The 21,349-nt window shown below is 54.0% G+C and overlaps 1 protein-coding gene and 1 non-coding gene across 4 annotated transcripts in view; both read left to right on the plus strand.

Moving 5' to 3' along the window:
* Positions 1–21,349, plus strand: part of Oatp30B (Organic anion transporting polypeptide 30B) — a 341,602-nt gene that overhangs the window by 73,726 nt on the left and 246,527 nt on the right. The window lies entirely within an intron of this gene.
* TRNAF-GAA (transfer RNA phenylalanine (anticodon GAA)) lies at positions 6,600–6,672 on the plus strand. Its single transcript has one exon. It is a non-coding gene; the product is annotated as a tRNA-Phe (tRNA).

The following is a 21,349-nucleotide window of genomic DNA, read 5'->3' on the forward strand; positions in this document are numbered from 1 at the left end:
GGGCCAAGCGGTTCAAGGATATCGACGGGACTCTTTCTTTGGGTCGGCGTAACGGTAGTCGCTCGAAATTTTTCCGCCCAACGTGACCCTTTAGCAAACCGAAGATTTTGGACGACGAATAGCTGGCTCTGCGTCGCAGGGTCTTTCGGAACGTGTTCTGCACATCGTCAGCAAACCACACAAAACCCATTGTTTCGTTTTCGATACGCTGAATTTGATGCCTGAAAGCATCTTGGGGGGGCTGGGGGTAGTCTATAAGAGTCCACATAGTGGACTGTCCATTTCGGTCGCTGCTGATTGGATGCTTGGATGCTTGCTGATTGGATTGGTTGTTGGAGAAATATGGGAGAGGCCTTTGCCCTGCAGTGGGCGTAACCAGGCTGATGATGATGATGATGATATGAGCGAGGAGGATACGAGCGGCCCTGGCCAATCAGCAGCGGCCGAAATGGACAGTCCACTAAGCGGACCCCTACAGAATGCGTCCCCTGGTTTAGCGCTGTGAAACCAATGTACAGCCAATACTGGTGTTTTTGATATTCTGGAGGCGGTGTTGAGTTGTGAATAGTTCAGAAAATGAAATGCTAATTGAATAATTACCATACTGCTTATTTTTTACTCAGTTATATTTCGCCGTTTTCTTCACACCGATATACTCTCCATGGCCAGAAATACGGGTGAGCAAGTTTTAACTTTCTTTGACGTGGAATGCTGCTCGAGCCTTTGTGGGATGTATTACTTTAGAATTGTCTTAAAATTTAATTGAATGTCATTTTCGTACTCCATCTGGCGTGCAGCTAGAGTTACTCTATACGCTGATATACAGTAACTCTACTCTCGTGTAGCGCCGCGGCGTGACATCTAGCGTCATCGGACTCCGAGATCTCCGGTGCGGAGCAACGCGCCGCGCCGGAAATTTCGGAGGCTACATATCTCAGCGGCCAACACGTGCGCGAGTTTTTTTTTTTTTTTTTTGGCACCTGGCGGCGTTCGCAATTTGGACCAGTTTCACTGCTACCCGCGAGGTGTGCACAGCGTCTGGTGAACGCGGCGACGTCAAGGCGAATCCGGGGCACCATACTTGTTTGCATCCTGCTAGTAACAGCGCAAAATGTAGACAAGAGACGAGACAAGAAGACACCACAAGCGCTTGTGGTGTCTTCTTGTCTCGTCTCTTGTCTACATTTTGCGCTGTTACTAGCAAGATGGAAAACCAACAAGCCCAAGCTGCTATTCTAGCGAAATACATTTCTAGTACCTCGGGCCCTTTTCAATGTTTCACTCTCGAAAAAAAAAAAAAAAACAAAGCTTGTGGTGTCTTCTCGTCCACATTTTGCGCTGTTATTAGCAGGATGGAAAACCAACAATCCCAAGCTTCTATTCTAGCGAAATACTTGTTTGGTTGCGTTTGAGCTTGCGAGGAAAGAGTGGTGAGTTAGGCCTCCTGAACGAAGTGAAACTCGTCAAAACAAGGGATATGGTGGTACAGGGTTACGTAGCCGGTGTTCTTTTAATTGAACTCTTCGGGTTTTACGATCTGATTACGAGGCACGTTGTATGTGGGGTCACTCCGAATAAGCCATACCTGTGGCTCTTTACCGGCCCCCAAATCAAAGTACAACAACGGTCTTGCATTTCGCCTCCGTCGAAATGCGCGCACCGCCGCCGGGGGAGTCGAACCCGTGTCCTCGAACTTAGCAGCGTAATGCCGTAGCGTCGCCGGCGTCTAGCAGTGCAGCAGCAGCTCCTCGAAACGATTCTTGCCACCGACTGGTCGTCAAATTTGCCGGATTCAGAATAAAGTTGTTTCCATCCATCCATTCTTGCCACCAAAGGAAAGGGGCCAGGCGACGGTGGCTTTGACTCGGCACCAATGCATGAAAAACTGCAACGTGAAACTACTTTGCGATTGTCTCAGTCCACGCGGTGCTCGTGCCTACCTGCATTGTTCTCCTCAGTTGTTACTCGTCCAGGTGTTACATTTGTGTCCAATCCGCACGCTGTTAGATATGGAGCTGTTTCCTGCGATTACTTCGAGTTCCCCAGACCACATCGGATTGCAGCACAGCTAATTGAGGAATGCAGAAGCAGGAAAGCGCATTCCAGAGGACGCACGTGCAAACAAGTTTGCGGCCCCCAGGTCGGGTGCCGCCGGGATTAGCAGGTGGGCCTCCGACAATGGAGCATGAGCAGCCCCCTCCTTCTCCAGCCTAGAAGTGGATTGCCAGTCTGCGAGGCAAGACCGCAGAGAGCCGCCAGGTGCGACACCGCGACACGGGCGCCTACCATTGGCTGAAAGTGGCGTCATCGGAGCGGACTCTCCCATTGGTCAAACATGACGTGACTTGCAGTGCTCGGAGGGTTTATAAGAAGCCTTCCAGAGAGACCTGAGGATTCTGGGACATGCCCTGATTCCCTGATTCGCCTCTCTCGAACTTCTTGCCGCGGGCCGCAGCGTCCGAGTTGCTGCCGGCCCGTAATGTCTGTACGACTGTTAATTGACGCTCACCTCCTTGTAAATAATGTAGAATAAATCCCTCCCAAGTTTGGGTTCTTCATCCCGAAGTCCGACCTCCAACCCCTACATCTGGTTGGCAGCGGTAGGATCGCCTCCGAATGCATCAGCTGGTGGCAGCGCTACAGAGAAACCTTCGTCGAGAGAGATCCTAAGGAACCGGGAAGAGCGAAGAAGAGAGAGCCTTCGTCGAAAGAGGTCCGAAGAGACTGGGAGTATCGAAGAAGGAGCGAGCCTTCGACCCAGGGAGTCCGGAAGGAACCGGGAACAGCGGACAAATGAACCGGATGGCAGGGTGCTGCAACCGTAAGTGAGCGCGTGGTTTTTTTCCTTATGATTCGCCAGACTCAAAGGTTGTGTGTTCAATTTTGATAGTTCTGGGAATCGGGAGTTTGATGCATTGTGTGTTTGCACAAATTAATTAAGGAAAACAGTTTTAACCACCTGTCGGGGCAGCTGCCATGGATCTTAGAAGGTTGACGAGGTTAGACTTGTTGGTGTGTGACGATTTGGGAGTCGAGGCGGACGAACGGATGAAAACGCCAGCTATCATAAAGGCGATTAATGATAGTGGCAATGATGACAAAAGCATTGAGCTTGCTTGGGAAGTGATACAGGAGCCACGGGAGCGTGTGCGTCGTGTACGTTTGCGAGAGCGTCGTGAGCTTAGGAGTGAGCGTCAGCGTGAAGAACGCGAGAATGAACGGAAGCATGAGCTTCAAGAACTTACTCATAGGTGTGAGCGTCACGGACGTGAGAATGAACGCGAACGTGAGCGAGAGGAAAAGTATGAGAGAGAGAAGGCAGCACTGATCAAAGAGATACAGCATTGTGATCAGTTATTGGCACAGAGACAACGGCTGTCTGAGAATTCTGTAGATAGTACAGAGCGAAAGAATGAGGAAGTGTCTAGCGGACTTTCGCCAGAAGCCGACGAGAAGAGTAGTGCCTGTGAGATTGGCTGCCGATTCATAAGTGAAGGGAAAAGGCTAGCTGCTAACGATGCCTTAGTGGCAACAGAGGCCGTTAAAGGCCGTAGTGAGAGCGACGAGGTGCTGTGCCAACAGATGACTGTGGAGACAGCTAGGCCAGCTGCGAACAAATTGGCACAGTTACCGAGCGTGTGCGTCGCTGGTAAGGTTAGCGAGGTTGCTAGCGAAGAAAAGGGTACTTCTGACCCGACAGAAGCGAGCACTCATGTAGAGCCAGATCTGCGTGCAGAAGTGAAGTGCGAGCTGGACGATGCAGTTGAGAATAGTTCTCGGGGTGGCGAGCTCCGTAGCTCACGAGAGAACAACTGCATTGTTCAGGGATCGGTGCGGCTCTCCGCCAGTCTAGATAGCCTAGATAGGGATGATTCCGTTATTAATCATTCGGACTGTGCGCGTGAGACAGCGATCGATACCGACGGGCTGTGTGCCGATGCACAGCGTGAGCTGGGCAATGTAGTAGAGGGCAGTTCGCAAGAGTGCGAGTTGTCTAACTCGAGTAAAGCCTGCTGCATTGTTCCAGAGTCGGTTGAGCTGTCCGCCAGTCGAGGCAGAGAGAGTGTTGATTTAAGTGAGAATCACTCAGACTGTGCGGGTAAGAGACCGATCCGGGCCGACGAAATGTGTACCGGCCAGCACGAGGCACGAGAGGGCGACATGAAAGCGAGTGCAAAGAGAAAGCGCCGTAAAAAGAAGCGCGGTAAAGACCGAAAGTCGGTAACTTATGTAGCGCCGCCAAAAATGGCGAGAAACCCAAATGGGCAGGGCGCGAGGAAAAAGATGCGGTCGTCTCGGACGATGTTGACGCATCGAAAACGTTCAAGCCACCGGTCAAAGGGGGACTGCGAAGAATGTTCTGCACGGACGCGGACAAAGGGCACGAGGCAGTTAAGCTGCTCGTCGTTCCGTAGTTCTTTTCACAGCTCAGCGTGCAGTTCGGAGAAACGCAAGGTGGCAGGACGAGACCAGGTGGGGAGTAGCGACGCGGTCAATCGAGTTTATGAAGAAAGCGGGGCGCGAGGACGCAAATTGGCAGGAGACCGTAACGTTTTGGGGGAGCTGATCGTTAGTCAGCCCTTTTGTTGTCTCTCGGCAGCCAGAGTAGCTTTGAAACTTCGCCCACCTCGGGTCAGGCTGAAAGTATGAGTCAGTCGTAAGCAATCGGGAACGGGAAGCCAAGAGAGCTTCCGTAGAAGGAAAACGTGTTATTTGGTTTTATTTTTGAGCATCGGAAAATTTCGCGATTTGAGACTAGAGTTTCTTTCAATGTGTAAGGTTTGAGCTTTGTTTGTTTTGGTTTGAGAAAGCTCCGAGATTTGAAAGACGCGTTTGTGTAAACATGTAGTCTCGCGAGATGCTCATTAATAAGTAGATAGGCTTTTTTTTTGTGTATGTGTGAGTAACCTGAAGGTCAAGGTTATCGTCGAAAGGCCTATGGTAAAGCGCGTGTGTTATTTAACCTTCTTTCTTTTTAAGTATTTTTGAATTTTGTAAGGTTAAGCGCGTAGATTGTCAGTGAGTGCATGATTTGCACGGAGAAGCGTTCTTAGTTCCATTAGCGCGTGTCCTGTGTGGACAGAAGGAAGCAGACTTCATGACTGGGTTGCTAGTGTGTGTGGAGGGCAGCCGTATTCTGACTTCTCTGATAAGTACGCGTGGAACGAGTTATTAAAAGACGCATTATTTTAAGAGTTCTGCGGAGTGTGTAAGTCCCGCAAGTTTAATTGTTCGTTTATGTCACGTGTCCTGTAGGACTTTCAGGGAAAAAACGTGAGTAAGCGTAAATGAAAAGTTTGCCTACAACGCAAGTACGCGTTCTGTTTAGTGACCACAAGGCTAGTGCGCTTGTGATTACGTACTTGTGAGGTTGACCAGATTGTTCAGTGGCACCATTACGTGCGATATGTACGCCACTGCGATAGATCGGAAACATGCTGTTCGTGTGGTTAGCCACTTAAGTTATGTTCGGCTGTTTTCATTTGTTGTTTGCATCGTCAACGACCCTTTTGTTTTGCAACAACAATAGTACTCTGGTCTTGTGGGCAATCGAGGAGAAATGGATAGCTGTTTGGAAGGGTGGTTGGAACTGTTTTGTCGAAATTGGGGAACTAAAAGATCAGGGTTGATTTTGACTCAGTAATAGCCTGGCGAGTCAGGGGTGAAGAGCCTGCCCTTACACGTGGGGCAGCGCTGTGTTGTTTGGTTTGTTTGACGTTTGTTCTCCAGGGCCTAGGATCCCGAAGTTCGTCAAACGAGGCTTGACCCCAGTACCCTGCAGCTTCTTTCGGCGTTCCTCATGGCCAGCGAATTGAGTTCACCGGCCATTCAGAACAACCGGGGCGAGGACGAGCTGTTAGATATGGAGCTGTTTCCTGCGATTACTTCGAGTTCCCCAGACCACATCGGATTGCAGCACAGCTAATTGAGGAATGCAGAAGCAGGAAAGCGCATTCCAGAGGACGCACGTGCAAACAAGTTTGCGGCCCCCAGGTCGGGTGCCGCCGGGATTAGCAGGTGGGCCTCCGACAATGGAGCATGAGCAGCCCCCTCCTTCTCCAGCCTAGAAGTGGATTGCCAGTCTGCGAGGCAAGACCGCAGAGAGCCGCCAGGTGCGACACCGCGACACGGGCGCCTACCATTGGCTGAAAGTGGCGTCATCGGAGCGGACTCTCCCATTGGTCAAACATGACGTGACTTGCAGTGCTCGGAGGGTTTTATAAGAAGCCTTCCAGAGAGACCTGAGGATTCTGGGACATGCCATGATTCCCTGATTCGCCTCTCTCGAACTTCTTGCCGCGGGCCGCAGCGTCCGAGTTGCTGCTGGCCCGTAAGGACAGTACTAATGTTACTTGTCGCTCACCTCCCTGTACATAATGTAAAATAAAATACTCCCAAGTTTGGGTTTTCATCCCGACGTCCCGTCCTCCAACCCCTACAACGCATTGTTTTGAGCGGAAAGCGCGGCTTTCGAACCGATTCGCTCGAACGCACGGGAAACAACGACAACAGGCAAAATGTATACATAGGCGCAATCATTTATCAACGGACGACGCGTCATTGATAACTCAACGCTGTAGCGCTGTGCCTTCGTGCCGGCCGAAATAGCTCAGTTGGGAGAGCGTTAGACTGAAGATCTAAAGGTCCCTGGTTCGATCCCGGGTTTCGGCATTTTTTTTTCTCTCTTTTTTTTTGCAAGCATACTGTACTTCTACAGACCAACACTTTCTCATACTTTAAAGCAAATTTAAACACGTAAACATGACTTTTGGAATTTTACGTGCAAGCCCCCCGATACGGTCATCAGGTACGCTGTAGCGGTGTATTCCATATGAACTTTGACTGGCCTCGGGTTCTTTTATTGCACCTAAATCCAAGTACTTGAGCGTTTTTTTTCGCTCTCTATATTTTCCTTTGCATTTTTTTTTCGTTTCGACCCCATCGCGCGGCCGGTAAGCGAACCGGCGACCTCGTGCTTAGCAGCGTGACGAAACCTTAGTGTAAAGATTCGGTAATGAGAAAATATGTCGCGTGTGTGTACTGAGGCTGTGTTTGGAGCTATGCGGAGACCATGTGTGCGACGGTCAAGGCGCATTCAGAGTTAGAGGAGAATATATGGAGCACGAGTTCTCGTATACTTGTACGTTCCACTGTGGCGAGGTCACGCTGTAGGTCGTGGAAGTTTACGTGCCTCTGTTGCTTGCGTGTCGACGTATCGTGAACATGACATACCCAGAAAGAAGGGTTGAGGCGTATAGTGCGCCACTGCGGAAAGCTACACGTGCTCGTTGTAACGTTCCCGGCATTCTTATTACGCAATAGCGATGCACGAACAACGCACTGGTCTCTCGTGGTACTCAGTAATACGCATGCCCGATGCGACATAAATCTATTCGCTACTCCAATTTATGTAACCTGGAAAAAGAAGTAATAAAGAAGAAGACATCGGAGGAGGTAGACGTGAATAAACAAGCACAGCGCTATTCTCTTCGTCCCGCTCTTGCGCACTTTCCTTTGAGATCGAGAACGTGTCAACCGGGCCAATTTCTCGGATGAGTTATGTAATCGCATTTGTATTGGCGGCGAGGAGTTACGGAGTCGCCCTCTATCGGAAGCGCCTCGCTGGCGTAGTATGAGGGATCACGTGGCGCGCTCCTCATAGGTTTTGCTGTCAGCGCTCACTGAAAACACCACGCGCGAGCTCTCCCGGACATTTCTGTAAGTACTTCCGAAACGAGAGAAGTTTCTTACTGTCTAAATAATAATCTTTGGCAAACTGAAAGCACACAATCGTTTACAGCCGCGATCTCTTTACCGAATACGTACAGTGAACGCCACAGCGCGCGGTCGCCGCGATGGAGTCTCCCGAACCGGCTTCTTGCGTGAAAGGTAGGTAAACGCTGAGAGCAAACTATGTGAAATATGTTCTTATAGTGTTTGTATAACTAAATGGAGCGTAATAGAATGAAGCCTCAATGCAGCGATCGCGCAGATTCGCCGCGACCGACTGCGCGTCTGCATGCTTGTCCGCGCACTGTTTCGCTTTCTCCGCGCGCGCGTTTTCGCACCGTGCCATGAGCTTAAGGCCGCAGAATATGAACATTTGACAGTATACAAGCAACCATTGTTGCGTGGGCGCTATCAAAGCTGTTCAAAAATAATTTCATTGTAGAGACTTGACGCCTACGGGACTGTGATGTGCCGTCGCGACGATTCAATCTTTTTTTCTTCTAAATTCTTTGACCTTTCAATGCTATTTCTTGAGTTGCGTCGCACTGTATGTTTATCGGCGTTCTCGGTGCGCAATTTCCCGCTGCTCCTTTTTTGTAATCCAGTGCATTAATTCATAACACAAACATGACCATATGCCATGCTTTCTTTAAATGTGCTTCTTACCGCTGCCTTTCCACTCCACTGAACTTGCCAGTATCTATAATATCACAAGTTCATAGGCTAAACCGTCATGACATTAGTCGGGCAGCGGACTCGCGCGAGCGTCTCAGTGCGCGTTTTCAGAACGTCGCGAACCGGGCGCCGTAGCAGAAATCTTCCTCGCGTCTTGGCTTGCTGCATACCCGAGTTGTAGCCGATGACTGTTTACCGGTTTTATGTTTCGCGAGCCAAGCTTCACCCAGCTTGTCCTGCGGCTACGTGCGAATAAGGCTGACACCGGCCTCCGTTACGTACGTCCGGCCCTGCGGCACCGAGCAGTAGCCTACCATGTCGCGCGCCTTCAAAGGCAGCCACTACCTATTGTAGTGCTTTCAAGCGTTGTAAAGGAGACACTCGAAGCGGGAAAATTTCGCCACTAAATGAAAACCGCAGCGTACTAGGGAATTTAAGCTCGTTTTCAGCTCGCTTCGGCGCGCCCGAAGCAGCCGACGCGGCCGCTATGTCCACGTGATCCCTCCTAGCACGTCACGCCGACGGTGGCGCCAGCTTTTCCAGTGGTGGAGCTCGAGGCCAATACTGCTCAGTATCCCCGTCTATAGCCAGCTCTCCAGGAAGTGCTGCCAAAGGCTTGAGTCGCGTTAGCTATAACAAGGAACGACGCCTTGCAACGTGTCTGTGTTGGCGACCCGTTGTGCTCCGCTAATCCATCCGTGGTACCCTTGATCCAACGGGCGCAGCAGACGGGGGGATTAAGCGGCGCAGAACGGCAGTCAACTGGTCTATTTCCCGATTGGCTTACGTGATCCGATGGAATTTTGCTGCACTGAAGGGAGTCGCTGAGACGCTCGGTCGTTCTGTGTTCAGTGCATATGCTATAGGGGTATTACTCAGGCTCGCGCGTGCGCACCTGACCCTTCTCTGGATCGCACAGCGCCGGCGGAGCGGCAGTCGCTCCCTAGCACTTTCGCAGCAGCCCTAGCAGTCAGAGCTGTGACCCCTAACCCGCGGTTCGCAGTGAGTTGCGACCACGGCGGGTTCAGGCCAGTGGGGACAGGGTGAGTCTCGACCTAAGGTGTTTATTCACCTTAGAGTACAAAGATTCCAACAGACAGCAACAGCCACAACACATACAAATACAGCACAAAACACAACCGCAGCGGCGGAGAATTCCGCACGTCTGGGGTGAAACAAACCGCACAATGTGGGAGCCACAAAAGAGGCTGATAAGAGTTCAGCTCACCCAAAGTGGTTCCGCGCTCGGGCCCTGGGGCGGTGAGTCGCACACAAAGGCCGGGCGCAACAGGGGGGACGGCGTGCGGCGGTCTCAGCGGCGGATTTGAGATGCGGCCGTTCGCTAGCTCTTCCGCCGTGAGATAAAAATGCTTCGGGGGAACAGCGCTGCTCCCCGAGCGGCGGAGAGGGAAGTCTCCCCGGTTCCAAGAAAGGGAAAGGAGGGAACGGGGTGCCTTGGCTGCAGCGTCGCGGCCAGGCGCGAAGAGCAGGGGGAGCGACGAAGGTGCCCTCTCCCCGCTACCCTCCGCGAGCGAGCACGTGATTATCGCGTGATAACCGCGTGGCCACTCCGGAGATATCGGGATGCGCGTGCGATCCCCACATCCCCCCCTCCTTAAGATAACCCTTTAGCCGCTAAGAGGCCGCCGTCACCTGAGGCTTTCCTGCGAGAGGGACATGCTACTCCGACAGCAACACGGTTTGAGTCCATGTTGGTGAGGGAGCAGCTCTAGCTGCAGACCGTCGTTGTCGCCGTGTAGGTGGTCGCGAGCCAGGCCGGAACGTTGAACGATGTCATGGAGCAGCTTGACAGCAGCGGGATGCAGCAGGAGGCAAGAAGGCCGCTGGGTCCAGGTCACCTTGCGTCTCGGCGGCGTCATCTACCCAGTCGGACTTGCCGGGTTGGTGGTGGCGAAGGGGGCCCCTGGATTTCTCTTGGCTGCCTCGATTACGCTGACGCGATCCCCGAACCAGCCTCGATATGGCGCAGGACAGCTCTTTTGATGTTCTCGGAGTTCGATGCCCTCTGGTATGGTCGAACGCTTTTCTTCCGGTTCGTTCCGACACAGCTCGCCCCCTCGCGGGTGTCGGCACGCAAGATCGGCAAAGGCGCGCCGACCCGCCCCGACGATGGCTTGCACCTCGCTGCGCAGCAGGGGTCCACTCTGTCCTTGCGGGACAAGTGTACGCTCGGCCTTGAGGCTGGATGCTTGGTTGCGGGGCTTGCAACTCGGTGGCGGGGTTCTGCGGCGCGGTTCGGCGAATTCTGCGCCGCTGCGACCATTCCGGACCGGAAGTCGCCCGCTGCACCTCTCACCTCGCTGTTAGCCGCCGGAGGATGTTTTCTCGCCGCCTGTTGCCTGCACTGCGCTGCTGACTGCTTGCGGCCTGCTCGTCCCCACCGGCAGTGGAGATGGTCTTTCCTTCTTGCTTGGTGGTTGTTTCACGGCTCCCGACGGGCGGTCTGCTGCTGCGACAATTGTGTTAGCCCCTCTCGCTTCTTCCAAAGAGAAAGCGCGTGCTCGCTCTGGAAGCCTGCATGCTAGACATCGGAGGAGCATTCCGTCCGATATCGTGCACAATAAAATAGCCTCCGCGAACCGGACAGAGTTAGTTCTGCCGAGATCGCAAGTTATAACGCCGCACTGGGCTCGGACGTCGAGCCGTGCCACCTGATGCCGCTGCCTGCGGGCGCGGGAGAGCATTCTCCTCGGGCCACTCGTTCCCTCTGTCATAGTAGGGTTTGAGATCGCAGACATGCACCGGTCGGCTGATCGGTCTTAGCTTCAAGTCCGCCAGCCTGTACACGAGCGAAGAGACAGTCTCTCGCACCCGGTACGGTCCTGCCCATTTTGGCGCCAGAGAAGCTGAGAATTTCTTGCTGGCGTCGCTCAGGACGTGATTCCGTCTCAACACCAGGTCGCCCACTTTGTACTGAACTTCCCGATGAGAGCGGTCGTACTGCGCTTTCTGCTCGGCACGTGCAGTGCTCAGGTTCCGTCGCGCTTTTCGTAAAGCCTCCGTTACCTTCGCGCGCAGCCCAGTCGCATAATCGGCGCGTGCCGACGAAACAACCAGTTCCGTGCTGCTTCGTTCCTGTAGAGTAAGTTCTACCGGATTCAACAGCTCCCTCCCAAGGTTGAGGGTGGCGGGGGTATACCCAGTCGATCGATTCACTGTCGACCTGATAGCAAATCCAATTTCAGGAAGACAAGCGTCCCACTCATTGTGCGTCCCCGCAAATGCAACTAGCATGTGCTTGATGTTGCGGTTCACACGCTCAGTGGGATTCGCCTGGGCATGGTACGTGGTTGTTCTCCTGTGCTTAATGCCGAGAGCTGCACAAGAGTCCACGAAGAGTTTGGCAGTGAAGTAGGACGCATTGTCCGTTATCAGCTGCTCAGGATAGCCGAATCGTGTAAACACCTCGATCAGCTTTCCCATGATTACGCGTGCCGTCAGCTTCCGTAGGGGGAACAGTTCCACCCACTTGCTGAAATGGTCTGTGACTACGAGAAGGAATCGGTTCCCGCTCGGTGTCCTTGGGTAAGGTCCCATGACGTCACATGCCGCAATTTGCCACGGTGTTCGGCTATTGATCGGCTGCATGAGCCCGGGTGGGCGTCCACCACGCGGCTTCACGCGTTGGCACACGTTGCAAGAGCGGGCGTAGCGCATCACATCCCGCTTCATTCCAGGCCAGGTAGCAAAGCGACACAACTTCAGATAAGTCTTAGGGCCACTTGCATGCCCGGCCAGGCACGTATCGTGAAAGTAGCGTAAAAGTGCTCCTCTCAGCGTGCGTGGAATCACCGCTTTGAAGGACTCGTGTGTATCCTTCTCCGCGGGAATGTATCTCAGCAGGACGCCGTCAGAGTCTAGCAGGTAGGAATCCAACGCGCTCACAGCATTACCAGCTGTTTCAGAGCGCCGCGCACCCACAGCAATACCAGCTGCGTCCATGTGCGCCGCGGCCGCGCCGCCGGGCTCCCGGAGCCCCTCAAACACTTTCTTACAAAATGGATCCTCCCGCTGTGCCTCTAACAGCTCCTTTCTGCCGAACACGCTCCCCACAGAACTGACGCAGTCCAAGTGGTTCACGCTTTCGTCCTGAGAAGGGGGTTCATCCGCCCTTCCTTCGGGACCAGCGCCGTCGAGCATCGTAGCAGTTACTCTGCTCTTAGGGTGAGTCACTGAGGGGTCACGATGGGTATTAATATTACCCCTCCTGACAACCTCAATCGTCGCAGCGGTTAGTCCGCTCTCAAGCTCAGTTTTGGGCGAGGTGAGTTGAGTAGTAATATCACTCTTCTCACAGTCAACGGGCGCGCGCGAAAGTGCGTCCGCCACAACGTTGTTCTTTCCTCTCCTGTAGCGAACGGTAAAATCGTATCGCTGCAGGAGAAGTGCCCATCGCGCGAGCCGGCCGCTCGGCTCTCCTAAGCGCCTAAGCCAAGTTAGTGCCATATGATCGGTCTCAATTATGAATGGGACTCCATCAATATAGTAGTCAAACTTTTTGAGAGCGAAAATGATCGCCAGACATTCCTTTTCTGTCACGGAGTAATTTTTCTCTGCGGGAGTCAAAGAGCGGCTGGCAAAAGCTACCGGGCGCAAACTACCTTCGTGCTGTTGGAGCAAAACCGCTCCTAGGCCAAGGTCGCTGGCGTCCGTATGAATGACAAATTCTTTGTTCAAATCAGGTAGCCTTAACTCGGTGGTTTCCACGAGCGCGTTTACGAGGTTGCGCAGTGCCTCCTCTTGCTCGGGACCCCACCTCCACTGCTCACCTTTCCTCAACAGCATTGTCAAGGGGGCTTGCAGTGCAGCGCAGTTTGGGATGAACTGTCGATAGAAATTCGCCAGCCCCAAAAAGCGTCTCAGTCCGCCTATGTCTTCCGGTGACGGGTAGTTCAATAAAGCCTGAACCTTGTCATCACACGGTAGAAGGCGTCCATTATCCAGTTCAAACCCCAGTAGCGTTACTCGGGTTGCTGCGATCTGGGTCTTGGTCGGGTTTAGCGTTATCCCCGCAGACCTCAGACGCTCCAACACGTCCCTGAGATGGCGTAAGTGCCCATCAAAGGTACGCGAGTATACCACAACATCGTCCAGGTAAGCAAGAGCGTGGTGCCACCTTGCATCACCCAAGACACGGTCCATCAGGCGCTGGTAAGTCGCAGGCGCACCGACAAGTCCGAATGGCATACGGGTAAACTGGAAAAGTCCCCTGTGACACGTGAAGGCAGTCTTCTCTCGGTCACAGGGATCTACCTCCACCTGAAAGTATCCTCTGCTTGCATCGAGCGTAGTGAAGTACTTCGCTCCGCCAACGTTGGATACGATCGAGGGAATGCTAGGAAGCGGATATGCGTCCTTGCGTGTCACCTCGTTCAGGCGGCGATAGTCAACACAAAGGCGGGGCGTCCCATCCTTTTTAGGAACCAACACCACAGGAAAACCCCATGGGCTGTCCGACCGTTCAACAACGCCTGTATCGAGTAGTTCGTCCAGAGCGCTGTCTAGTGCTTTCCTCTTAGCCAAACTCACCGGCCGAGGATTGCACTTCCAAGGAGAGGCGTCACCTGTCTCAATTTTGTGCCTGTATAGCGTAGTGCAACCAGGCCGCTCTGTGAATACGGCATCATATTCAGTCAGAAGCGCTGAGAGGCGAGCCTTTTCTTCCCCCGACAAACTGCTTGAGTCGTCCAGCAGCGGGTGGTATCGTTCGCCCCTCACTGCGGCACAGTCTGCCACCGCAGCGGGGGTTATGGGCTTTGCGGGAGGGGAGCAGTTCCCCTCCGCGTCTCTTTTCTCAGCGCGGTTGGCCGGACGGCATTTCGACCCGGCCGCAACCGTTCTGAGGGTCCTTTTCGGGCAATCGTTTGGTCGGTCTGCGCGCGAAGCATCATCGAACGAAGTTGTCTCTGACGCTTTTTGAAATGAAACGAAAGGTTTCAGGGTGCCACATGCTCGCTCCCTATATCCTCCGTTGCAGACGTCAATAACAATGCCCGTCTTGGCGAGGAAACCTCTACCAAGAATTATAGGAACCGACAGGCCGGGAAGGTGAGCTAGGCGCTGTCGCCTCACCCGTTTCTCCCACCGCACCACAAGCCTAGCAGCACAGCTCGCGTGTGCCGTGCCGCTGGCCAGTCGGAAGGTCACCTTACTCTCTCTCAGTCGGATAGCGTTCCGACGGAGATGTTCACACACCTCGTCGCCAAATAGTGAAGCGCTTGCTCCTGTGTCTAACAGCGCAAAAAACCTGCGCCGGGCGACTGTAACCTCTATGAGCGGCACTGGCGTGTCGCTGGGCAATCCAAAACGACAAGCCAGCGGGGCAAGGAGTTCATGTGTCTCACTTCGCACCGCTGTAACCGCCGCCGGCCATGCAGCATTGCTCACCGGCGGCTCCGCTCGTTTCCCGAAAGCGCGTGCTCTCGGTTCGCAGGCTGTCTGCAATCCCGGGCGTAGTGCCCCGGCTGGTTGCACCGATAACAGAGGAGAGCCGGCCTTTGACGGGCTTGGCGTCCAGTGCCTCGCGCCGTTTGACCGTTATTCCTCTGTATCGACTGCTCCCTTGCAGGCACGCTCTGCTCTCGCATCATCGAGCCGGCATATCGACCACGATTCTGCATACCTCGGCCATCGGCAGCGCATGCTGCACGCATGGCATAAGTGTACGGATCGAGAGCCCGGTCAGATAAGCCCCAACCGTTTCTCAGTTGTCCGTCACTGAAAGCAACCGCACCACCTCCACCGGAACGAGTGCGAAAAGTGTCCCCGTTCCACGCGCATCGCGGCTCGAGTGCCCTCGACGCTGGGGGTGGAGGTCGGTATGAGCCCAAGGCGAGTATGTCCGCCTGTATGCGCTTTGCCTCCGAGGCCAGCTCATCCAAATCCCTGAACTTGCTGCCTCTTAGGTACGCTGCGAAGGTGGGATGAGCTTGTCGTGTGACTCTCTCCACCTTATCGCAGTTCGGAGCGGTAGGGTCAGCGGTACGATAAAGTTCGTCCATCGCCCTGACGTACTCGAGCAAGGATTCGTCCGGATGCTGAGTACGTAGCTCCAACTCGCGCCGCAGACGACGCTCGTAATCTGCGGGCAGGAATTCCTCGCGTAATGCCGCTCGGAACTCAGCCAGCGTGCTAGACCGGTAGCCAGTAAGCCGGAACCAGCGGGCAGCGTGATCAGCCAACGACACTGGTACGACGCGTTCCAGTATCTCGCCATCGGACAGCCCCGTTGCGCGCTGGTAAGTCAGCACGCGATCGAGGTATTCGCTGACGCTAACTGAATCATGATACCCGCTGTAGGTGGGTAAGTCCACCCTCACTCTCGGTCTAGCAGCGGCGGCAGATGTCAGCAGAGTGTTCTGCACGGCACCTGTCAACCTCTCAATCAAGCGCATCGCATCCTGCAACAGCGCCTGTTGAGGCTCGCTCTGGCCAATAATGCCTGGCACAGGAGCAGAACGCGTCGAGCAAGTATGCCGCAGTGGCTCCATGCTCTCCGCAAACACTGGCGAAGGGTTCGGCGTAATGTGCCTCACGCCTTCAAGGGTACATCCTGCCGGAGAGAGCGCCTCGTGTGTAGCGCTATACCCTCTTCGAAGCTTATCAAATTCCCAGGGCTAATGTTCGCCGCAGGGCATGACTGAGCGGTAGCAGTTACCGCCGCTTCGAATTGTTGCCTGTTGGTAGCAACCTGCGACAGCGTATACAACGGCTGTAAATCAGCCCCGTATGCTGCCATGGTTCGTTCGTGCAGTGGCAGTCACTCACACAAACAGACTCAACCTGTCACACCTCTGGCCCCACGTTGGGCGCCAAATATAGGGGTATTACTCAGGCTCGCGCGTGCGCACCTGACCCTTCTCTGGATCGCACAGCGCCGGCGGAGCGGCAGTCGCTCCCTAGCACTTTCGCAGCAGCCCTAGCAGTCAGAGCTGTGACCCCTAACCCGCGGTTCGCAGTGAGTTGCGACCACGGCGGGTTCAGGCCAGTGGGGACAGGGTGAGTCTCGACCTAAGGTGTTTATTCACCTTAGAGTACAAAGATTCCAACAGACAGCAACAGCCACAACACATACAAATACAGCACAAAACACAACCGCAGCGGCGGAGAATTCCGCACGTCTGGGGTGAAACAAACCGCACAATGTGGGAGCCACAAAAGAGGCTGATAAGAGTTCAGCTCACCCAAAGTGGTTCCGCGCTCGGGCCCTGAGGCGGTGAGTCGCACACAAAGGCCGGGCGCAACAGGGGGGACGGCGTGCGGCGGTCTCAGCGGCGGATTTGAGATGCGGCCGTTCGCTAGCTCTTCCGCCGTGAGATAAAAATGCTTCGGGGGAACAGCGCTGCTCCCCGAGCGGCGGAGAGGGAAGTCTCCCCGGTTCCAAGAAAGGGAAAGGAGGGAACGGGGTGCCTTGGCTGCAGCGTCGCGGCCAGGCGCGAAGAGCAGGGGGAGCGACGAAGGTGCCCTCTCCCCGCTACCCTCCGCGAGCGAGCACGTGATTATCGCGTGATAACCGCGTGGCCACTCCGGAGATATCGGGATGCGCGTGCGATCCCCACAATGCTTATGTACAACGGTACACACAGAGACGATTCGTGCACGTAAAGGAACCCTAGGTGGTCCGAATTTCCGGAGTCCCCCACTACGGTGCATGCCTCGTAATCAGATCGTGGTTTTGACTTCGACTTTATTGAAATTTAGACAATATGCAGTTGTCCAGGTGAAGAGGGCTAAAGGTGGCACACGTGGTCACCTGACCAGGCCGTTGCAAGTAAAACCCCATATATTTGAAACCATTATTTAAGTTTAAGCAATAACCATCTACATGTAAACCCCATGATTTAAGTATAAAGCCAATTCGTAAAGTTTTTAATTGGGTTATAGTTGCAGACGATGCACGCACTGATGGCTTCTGCTGAGTCGCCAGTCTCTTTGGAGCCGTTTTCGGTATATGCGATACAAGCGCTAACCACATTAGACAGTTTTAGCTGGACGTCGCGATACGCTCAACTCCGCTCAGGTTTCACTCGCCGAAGCGCTGGAGGGAACTGCGTTGAATTCGAATTTTTGACAAGCACGAGTGATCGCTGCTGCCAGCTTGGCTTTAAAACGACAAAGACAACAAATTGAGGTTTTGTGTTCTTTTTAACCCTTGCACCACCCATATCATGGCCGATCCGCCGCAGTGGGTTGCACCATGTCATCAAGGAACAACAACAACAACAACCCTCACGTTCCCCTCGGTCGGCTCTGAAAGAGGAGCGGGGGGCGGCGTTCTGCGTTCCGCGACAGGCTTGAGCGTTTTATACATAAGCGCACTACTTCGCAATGAGGAGAGGCCGTGGAAATTGCTGAGGGATCCGTAGCAAATTGCTGCGTACTTGCCATTCTTGGCACTTTCAAATGCCGCCACACCGTTCAAGTTTTTGTGCCAATGCTTTTGAGCCAATCGGAGAGGCCGTAGCAGCCCCGTGAGCCAATCAGAACTGACAAGATGGCGGGTTTGACAACGTGGCGGAATTCGACAAACGTCCGGAGTACCGATCCCGGTCTGAGCGGAGCGGACCGTGATCAAAGCTCTCCGTTGGCGCCGTCGGAGAGAACGAAAGCCAGGGTGCCCTCGTAGTAAACGATCTCAAGGACAACGTGGAGAGGGGCCGCCGGGTCGTTCTCGTGCGGAGCTGTTGCCGTAGCCCCCCGCCGTCGCGACGTCGTGAGCGACGACTCCCCGCGGTCGACGCGATGCGTGGGTTGTGCGCGGTGTCGGTTGGCCGTGAATCCTGCAAGTTTGCGGCTGTTGATGCTGTTGTGACGGCGATGTGCGGGAGCGTGAGAGGTCCGATTCGACGGTCATGCAAAGGCATCACGTGCGTGGTGCCTCCGGCTTACTAAATACCGTGGTCCCCCCACCTCGTGACCCGCCGAAGCCTTTGGCAGGCTCGCCGGCGCCTCGGTTTCCCTCCGCCGCAGCTTCTTCTTGCCGTTGGGCCGGGTTACACTTCTGTGTGTCATTTTGTTATTTCTTTCGTCGCCCTCCCTGCTGACATTCAATTAGCGTGCACCTCCTTCGTGCAGTCGTTGGGAGGCGCCGTGAACAACACGCATAGTTGTTGCGCAAGAAGGAGCTGTCTGAAGAACACCCGCCGCGTGTTCCGTCAGCGGCGAGGCGAAAGGAAGGGAAAAAAAAAAGAAAGAAAAAGAAAAGCGACTCTCGAGCGATGACACCGATGGCGACGTCGCCTCTTTTTTTCGCCCAGGTTGCCGGTCATCGCGTGACGCTTCTCTTGCGATTTCACTCGCGCGCTTGCTTTTCGCGCGGCAGCCACTGCGTTCTTTCGCGTCTTGCGAGCGTGTTCAGCTCTACTTTCTTGTTTTTCTTTTCGACTCGTTTTCGGGTCTGGTGACAGAGGAGCTGCTTTTGCTTATGCGGAGCAACGGCTTGTAGCTGAGTCGCGGCTGCGTTGCTCGAACGGACGGGCTGCAGGTGGTGACGTTCGTTTTTCTAACCGGCGGCTGGTCAGCACGAGAGTTCTAAGCTGGCTATAGCTGGCTTACGTTCGCACCGCGTATGACGAGGCTACCGATAAGAACCGGAATGAAGCGCTGAACGGCACGCAGTACATCTCTATTCGCAAGTGATGCTGAGCGGCTGAGCCTCCAGGTCATCGGGATGTTCGGAGTGTGTTGATTCACGCGTGTATTTCGCTATAGTTAGAATGCAGCGAAGCGTGCTTTTCCCCAATGGGAACATGTAGGTTCATGGGCTCACTCACTCACACTCACTCACTCACTCACTCACTCACTCACTCACTCACTCACTCACTCACTCACTCACTCACTCACTCACTCACTCACTCACTCACTCACTCACTCACTCACTCACTCACTCACTCACTCACTCACTCATGCGTTTGTGTAACGTTCCCGAGTGCAGGTAGAGAACTCCAGGTGATTGAAATTAATGCGGACTTCGCCTACGGTGTCGCTAGTAGCCCGTCAGTTGTGTGAACTGTTTCCACTCACTGGAACATGGGTTTTGCCGGTGTAGTAAACGTCGTGGCATGTAGGCCACGATGTTTACTCTACATGAATTTTGACAGACTTCCCGGCCAAGCTGAGCGGGAATCGGCTTTTCTGGCGGAAACCTCTTTTGATGCCGCCTGCATAATCGCAAGCGAATGATCGTGAACAACGCAGTTGAAACTCCCAAATCGTTGACAAAGCTAACGCTTGAGCTCTGGTGCATGATGTCACGAGGTATACATGTTGCCCGAGAAAGAGAGAGAGAGAGAAGAAACTTTATTAATGAACGGCCGGCAATTTCGTTGTGGTGGCCTCAGGTGGCGGCTCCAAGTCCTTGGACTCGGGCGGCATCTTTGGCTTGCCGGACGGCCCAGAGTTGGTCTGCCAACTCTGAACTTTTGAGAGCCGCCTCCCAGCGGCGGCGACGCCGATGGAGAAGGTCCCCGGTGGGACCCGCAGCCGGGGCGGCGTCGGGGAGAAGCGAGCTCGAGGCTTCCCGTACTGTGGTAACGGCCGCGATTACGGACGCGTCGCGAACGGATGTGGTCCCATTACCGTGGTTGCCGGCAACAAATTATTTTTAAGCGTACTCTTAGTCCCAGTCATCACTGTCGGAATCCGGCTGGGTCCTGGCCGCTATAGGTGCTGTAGGGGTTGGAGGAGGACGGACGTCGGGATGGAAACCCAAACTTGGGAGGGATTTATTCTACATTATGTACAGAGAGGTGAGCGACAAGTAACATTTGTACATTCATTACGGGCCGGCAGCAACTCGGACGCTGCGGCCCGCGGCAAGAAGTTCGAGAGAGGTGAATCAGGGAATCAGGAAATGTCCCAGAATGCTCAGGTCTCTCTGGAAGGCTTCTTATAAACCCTTCGAGCACTGTAAGTCACGTCATGTTTGACCAATGGGAGAGTCCGCTCCGATGACGCCACTTTCAGCCAATGGTAGGCGCCCGTGTCGCGGTGTCACACCTGGCGGCTCTCTGTGGTCTTGCCTCGCAGACTGGCAATGCACTTCTAACGAGGAGAAGGGGAGGGCTGCTCATGCTCCATTGTCGGATGCCCACCTGCTAATCCCGGCGGCGCACGAACTTGTTGGCACGTGAACTTGTTGCCTTAAACTTGTTTGCTCGGCCGCTCCTCTGGAATGCGCTTTCCTGCTTCTGCATTCCTCAATTAGCTGTGCTGCAATCCGATGTGGTCTGGGGAACTCGAAGTAATCGCAGGAAACAGCTCCATATCTAACAGTGCCAAGAACAGTCGTCAGCACTTGTTGGCCTGTTTCATGTCGACCACCTACAGTCAGTGCAAGTTAGTGGCACAACAGCACCTGCCCTCCCCGTCCTCCCCATAGAACTTTCTTAGTTCCTCTACCTTTCAAGTAAGTGCCCCCCCCCCAAAAAAAAATAAAAACGATGTCGTTACGGCTCTGTGGCGGCGTAGCAAAAGATACACCACACTATAATAGTATACATTTTTAGCGTGTCTGGTATTCGGGTAGACGCAAGCGGACTGGGGATTTACCGAATGGGTGGAGGCGCAACATGAACGGTCTGCACGGTGTAGCCACATGGTGGCACAGAGCTAATTGCTGTAACTTAATGTATTCTACTTCGCTGCTGGTGTAAATTTTGGGCTAGCGGCCTAATCGTGTTACTGCCGATCATTTACACTAGCAGCAAAGTAAAATACACTTGGTTACTGCAATATTAGCTGTGTTTGTCCTGTTTAGCTCTGCGCCACCAGGTGGCTGCACCGTGCAGACCGTTCGCGTTTGCGCCTCCGCTCGTCCGGAATACCGGACACGCTAAAGCTCTCTAGTGTCAGGCGCAGCGCTTGTGTAAGAGCTGTACAGCTCTCCAACGTGCACATAAGTAGGGAGGATGTGATGCTTAAA

Source organism: Dermacentor albipictus, chromosome 5 (genome assembly GCF_038994185.2).
Source record: "Dermacentor albipictus isolate Rhodes 1998 colony chromosome 5, USDA_Dalb.pri_finalv2, whole genome shotgun sequence".
In the NCBI taxonomy this organism is placed as follows: Eukaryota; Metazoa; Arthropoda; class Arachnida; order Ixodida; family Ixodidae; genus Dermacentor; species Dermacentor albipictus.